This window comes from Monodelphis domestica, chromosome 1 (genome assembly GCF_027887165.1).
Source record: "Monodelphis domestica isolate mMonDom1 chromosome 1, mMonDom1.pri, whole genome shotgun sequence".
NCBI classification, from domain to species: Eukaryota; Metazoa; Chordata; class Mammalia; order Didelphimorphia; family Didelphidae; genus Monodelphis; species Monodelphis domestica.
In genome coordinates, this window is record NC_077227.1 from 483,158,493 (window position 1) to 483,164,995 (window position 6,503).

At 38.6% G+C, this 6,503-nt stretch overlaps 1 long non-coding RNA gene across 1 annotated transcript in view; it reads right to left on the reverse strand.

Annotated features, from left to right (window-relative positions):
• Positions 1-5,623, reverse strand: part of LOC103097230 (uncharacterized) — a 92,738-nt gene extending 87,115 nt beyond the window's left edge. The window contains exon 1 of the long non-coding RNA XR_008915416.1: positions 5,512-5,623. This is a non-coding gene — a long non-coding RNA (uncharacterized LOC103097230). The remainder of the gene's footprint in view (positions 1-5,511) is intronic.
• Positions 5,624-6,503: the final 880 nt, after the last annotated feature.

The following is a 6,503-nucleotide window of genomic DNA, read 5'->3' on the forward strand; positions in this document are numbered from 1 at the left end:
TGGATAGAAGGTGATTCCTATCAAAACCCTAATTGTTTTTCATAAACCTTTAATTAATTAGACTCAGTATCATGAAAGGCACTTAAAATGTCCACAATTTGTTTAGAGTAGAGGGGGGCAAGAGAAACAGAGAGCTTTTCCTTTGTAGAAACAACTGAAGTTGCTGTGGAGGTGAGAATTTTACCCAGAAGTGAGATGCATGCTAATCTGTCTGTCCTGAACTGTCCTTGTGTGGCCTACATTGCCATTAAAACCAGCAGGAACTCATCTTGGACCATGTGAAGGAACTCTCAGAGTCTAAACAACTTCCAAAGACACCAAACAGGTATGGTCCTGACTTGGGACTTTTATCCTAAATGCATCCTGCTGTCCTGTGATGCCACAGGATTGAATGATATACATACTCAAAACAAGGACATCAACTTAAAAGACTTTTAAGGGAAGAAAAGGGTTAACTCCAAACCATCTCTGCCTTGCAGTAGCTTTCACATAGGACTCAAGCATAAATGGGACAGTCCTCCATTAATAATCTGGTGTTGAAAAGTGCATAGATTTATTATTTTACTAAAAACTTCCCCCCCCCTCACCTTGTAGCTGAGCTACCCATTTCAAGAAACGTGAAATATATTAAAAAACTTCAATAGAGTAAAATAATTTCTAACTTTTCCTTAAAGTTTGATGAAAAGAAAATTACTCAGTTCTTACCTAATTCTCTCAATGGGGATCTAGTCAATTGTTCAGCTATTTGACAAATATTTTTGAGTACCTACTGTGTGCAAGGTCTTGTGCTATTCATAGCAGATGGGTAGTAATAAGACCCTGCTCAGTGGCTAGTAACTAGTCTTATATTTCATAAAGGGAAGGAAGTCATCTTTTCCTGGTAATAAATTCCCTTCAATCAAGATTGTTCTGTCAAAACAATGGCAGCTGTCCAAGGTCATAGAGAAAAGAGAGAATAGATGTGCATGACATAAGGATGTGTGGTCAGGTCCATTGTTTCTCCATACCATATGTGCAACATTACAGCTATAAAATCCCATTATTTCCTTCTCTCTCCTAGTCCCCTACTTTCCAAAGTTCCTTCCTCTTACTTTTGAAAGTATATACCAACCAAATAGTCCCTGTGACAAAGGATGAATAAAGGACAGCAGCTAATGAAAAGATGGCATGCTTTCTAATGTAGCATGTCCCAAACTGAATGTTTTGTGGAAACATCTTCCTGAAGCTAAGGCTAGCCTCTACATACTGTCATTCTACTCAATGAGAAAAAATTATTTAGTTTGAGAGATGCTCTATTAATAAGCATCTATTTGCAATCTGGCCTCAGCCACTTCCTAGCTGTGTGACCCTGGGCAAGTCACTTGACCCCCATTGCCTACCCTTACCACTCTTCTGCCTTGGAGCCAATACACAGTATTGACTCCAAGACAGAAGGTAAGGGTTTTAAAAAAAAATTAAAATAAAAAAAATAAGCATCTATTTGCAAATGAACTTCACATTAAGCAAATCCAAGTCAAAATATCCAGACTTACAAGAGAAAGGTTAGAGGTAAGATTTCATGAATGGATCCTTTTAAATAACAAGCTCCCTTGTTATGTTTTTTAAAATTGGATTTCCATGCAACTTTAAGGTTATGCATCTTTAAAGGAATATGATAGCCCCTATTTGAGGGGCATTCGAATGAAAGAGGAATTAGACTTATTCTGCTGGGCCCCAAAGGGAGCACTGGATGGAAGAAGTTGTAAAATAGAGGTATATTTAGAATTGATGCAAGAAAACTTCCCAACAATTAAGATTATTCAATAGAGTAATATGAAGCCTTGGGGAGTTTCCCCTAATTAGAGGTCTTCAAACACAAACTAGATGACCTCTTAGCAAGTATGAGCCAGGCTAGATGGTTGCCAAGATCTCTTTCAACTCTCAAGAATTTTAGTAAATAAAGCAAAGAATCTTCAATATGTCAACCATTAATTTTCTGGCATATCTTATATGAGTCCTAGAATTAAAAAGTTTGTCCCTGGTGAAGGGAGGTTTTTATATGAAACTTAATTTCAGTGGAATTCATCACATGGAGTTGGAGATTCTTTAGCAGTAATCACTACTTTGGAGAAGGGTTTGTTAGCCTTGGTAGAATTTAAATAATAATAGCATCACAGCTCTAAACACAGAACATAACAGTGTCATTAGTAGTCCTTGGATTTTGGCACAATGCCTCACTTCCAGGTAGAAAGGGGAAATATAAAGTACTTAGGGCATTTTACAAGGCATTATTGATTCAATTGGTAGATACTGTGATGCTGACTCTGAGTGTTGTAGACATTCATAGGCTCTTAGAATCTAGATCCTAGGTATAGATCTGGAAAGGACCCAAAAGGCCATCTAGTCTAAACTCCCTCATTTTCCAGATGATGAAACAGAGATACTGGCACATGAATTGATTTTCCCAAGAGCACCCAAGTAGTTAGAGTAATGTTTGAATCCAGGACCTCTGATTTCATATCCAATGCCTTTTCCACTATATTATACTTCCTCCCCTTTGAAGGTAGAAAGCATTTGGGGCCAGAGAAGTAGTCAATAAAGTATCTACAGAGGAGATAGGATTGGAAGGATAAGTGGAGGTTCAAAATGCAGTGAAGAATGTGGTTAAATGGACATAGTGTAATGCTTTGATGCCAACATCTCTAGGGGGTACACCATCACTCTACTTCAAAATTTTCTGTCTGACCAATGACACCATTTCTGAGGGTACCATCCTTTACCTAGAATTTGTCTTCCTATACCATTATTCCCCTCTTCCATTGGAATGGGCCACCCCTCCCCCTCTCTTGAAATGAATGCAACTCGACAGAAAAGACTGTCCTCTGCCCATACTACCCTCTTGCTGATGAGCTCATAATCAACAATGCACAATCCCAGAACTCTTCTCTAGTCTATCTCCCTGCTTTCAGGATATACCCCCAAAACTGTACTTGGCATATGAAATTCTTATTTTTAAAGATGACTGGAAGAAGGAAACTCCATAATGAATGGAAATGATAATATTTTGAATAATTCCAATTGAACCCCATCTGAATTTGGTCACTTCTAAAGGGAGTTTTCACCTGAAGTTCTGTCCTCGAGTTTTTTCTTTCAACGAACTTTTTTTACAAGCTCATTCATTCCCATAGCTACAACTATCACCTCCAAGTATGTTTCACAGCTTGATTTCTCTAGGCCTGTCCTTTCAACCAAGACCCAGATCGACAGCTCTAACTGTCTATAAGAGAACTCTACCTGTAGGTTCTATCTACATCTCAAATACATGTCCAAAATCAAGTTTATTATTTACTTCAGAAGACATTCCTCCTCCTTCCAACTTCACTGTTTTTATCAGTGGCATTGACATTCACCTATTGCCCCGTGTTGATAACCTTGGAGTTGTTTTGTACTGTTCCTTTTTCCCTCTCTTCTTATTTGCTATCAGTTATCAGTTACCAAGTCTATTTGCACAATATTTTCCCCATTCATTCTATTTTCTATTTCCACTGTTGCCACTGGAGCACATGCCATTGCTGTAGCCTCTTAATAGGTCTCTCTATCTCCTCTTTTTGCTTCCTCTATTCCACACTTCACACTGTCAAACTGTTCTCTAAGTTTGGACATGCAGTGTCTGTCTAAAACCCTTTAAATGCTCTTTATTGAATACCATATTAAGTTAAACTCCCTTTTTTGGCACTCAAAACCCTCGATAAGCTAACACCATTCTATCTAACCAGTCTTAGCTTATATTATTACTCTCAAAATACTCTATGTTTGTCAGACTATAACACTCCCCATGAATTGATTTTCCCAAGAAATTTTCCTGCCTCTAAACTTTTGCTCCTGATATACCTGGAATGCCCTCTTCCACTCATTTAATTACTAGTTGTTGTCATTCAGTCATTTTTCAGTCTTGTTAACTCTTTGTGACCCCATTTTCTTGGCAAAGATACTGGAATATCTTGCCATTTCCTTCTCTAGCTCCTTTTATAGATGAGGAAACTGAGGCAAACAAGTATAGATAATTTGCCCTTGGTCACAGAACTAGGAAGTGTCTGAGGCCAGATTTGAACTCAAGAGGATGAGTCTCTCTGGCTCCAAGCCTGGTACTCTAACCACTGTGCCACCTAGATACCCCTTTAATTCCTAACCATTCATTAAACTCACTAAATTGAACTCTAAATGTTACTTCTTCCCTCATTCCAGACTTCATATTTCCCTTTCTTTTTACTCCTTATCAAGCACCATTTTGAATTATAGTTATTAATATATTTGCTAAAACTACCTATTAGATTATAGGCCCCATGAAGACAAGGATTGTATCTCATTTAAACTTCTTTAGCACCTAGCATCAATAATCTACATTATGTGTTCAATAAATCTTTGTTGGATTAAACTGAATGATTATATTGGGCTGTTTCTATTTAGAATGTTCTAAGAAATAAGAAAGTTCCATAATATACTTTGAGATCTTTGGATGGCTGATATCAGAGAAAGTCTATCTAAATGTGAGTGTCATGAGCTGTGTCCCCAGGGGAACCCAGTGCCATAGATCACTGGCAACCCACCAATCCAGCTAGTGCTGGTGACAATATAATTTGTTGCCATGGCGAGCATTGTGATATCACACAGAGGGGGCATTCTGACTCTGGCATGATAGATTTAAGGGTATCAGGGACAGAAGGGGGACTATAGAAAACAAAATCCAACCCAATGAAGACAGCCAACATCCATCATTCTCTAAGTCTGTCCTATAGAAGATTGCTTACAAAGTTCACACTGGAAACTAGGGCTTTAGCATCCTTATCCTCAAAGAAGAGGTGGGGGTCAAGGTGATTATGTTCTTAGTAAATCACTTTCCAGAGGGGTTTGAGTAAATTGTAAGATACATGTTGAATTAAAAGCAACAAAAGAGAAGACAGTGATTCCTTGAAGTAGGGTTTATTTCTAAAAATTCAGAGTTTTCCCACATTATCTGATCATCCTCTACTTATGACAAATAGGTATGTGCTCAGGAGAATGGTAGCTACTATTATTTCTTATTTAAAGATGGGAAAAGTGAAAGACAGAGAAGCAGCATGACTTATGCAAAGTCACAAAATTGGTCAGTAGTAGAGATCTTCTGCCACCTTCTCTCTCCTCCCCCAAAGCCAGGGATTTTTTTTTAATCCCCATCCAAAAGCTCCTCACTTATGGCCCTGAAAGTAAATGTAAAACACCATACACAGTTCTACATCTTCAAGGAACCCTGGAATTCTCGTTTGTCAGATTCAACCATATGATCCCAGAGAATTCCTTTTCTATTCCTTCTTCCCAAGCAAACCCTTCTGTAGCATATTTCATATTTCTCCACATCCTTTATTCCACTAAACATAACACAGGATAACACAGGTGCAAAGATGGTAGAGAAGGGGGAAGTCAAAGGGTTGAGAGGAAGGGTAATTTATATAGGCAGCATCCTAATTCAAAAGGTTGTATCAGTTTGAAAATTACCTTTGCTCTGGGCCTCCCCAAGTTATTAAAAGTGTGGTTCAGGAGGGCATCTTGAGCTGTGAATCACTTGTCATGAAGAAAGCTTTTGACTCTGACCTCCTAAGGATTTCTGCTAAAATTGCATATTGCATTAATAAATAAAGTGACAAATTAGGAAAGAATGTTGCCAGGGTATCTGGGAAAATAACTGGGAGAAGCAACTTCTAGGACAGTCTGTGCCCTTATACGTGCCAGGGAACGTTCACTGTCATGCTCAGTTGTTGTGGAATGGCCTTAGTGGGCAGAGTCTTTTTAAAGCAGGTTCCATAGGCAGTCATTGGATATTTAAATGGACATTACAGACAACAGCTGAATGTACTAAACTATTGAGGCATGGGCCAATTCCACTTCCATTCTAGTTCTTGGCACAGAATTAGGTCCTCTGGGAGAAAAGGTGGTCAAAATAGTCCCATAGAATCTTTGAAACTCAGAAATGGGTCTAACCCAATGAGAAAAACACAGAACAAGGTATAAAATGCTTACCACTAAGAAAACACACCTCTCCATTAGTACAAAGCACTGAGATAAAATTTTAAAATCACTGGTGTGATAAGACCACTATCTACTGGGGTTTTCCCCTCCCCTTGCAAAATGGAGTAGGCTAGTTTTTCCTCTAAAAAAGAGATATAGATGGTCCCAGAATTTAATGGGTTCAGAGGGCCAAGGCTCAAGCTGGGTTTTCTTTTGACACAACTTCATGGTAGCTTCTAGTCATTGCTTCCCAAAAGTATAAAAGCACAGAATTGAAGGCCTTAAGGCTTGGCAAATACCCCCCAATATATTGTGACTCTCCATATTCTGCCCTGCTGACCAGATCCATTTCCATTTGGACAAAAGATTGTGGGGGCTGAGGGGAGGGTTTGTGCCTATCCTGGCTAAGGGTTGGAGTATCCTTGTTCAATAATTCTGTCATGGCTAATTAAACCTTTTATAAGCTGTCAAATGCCTCATTT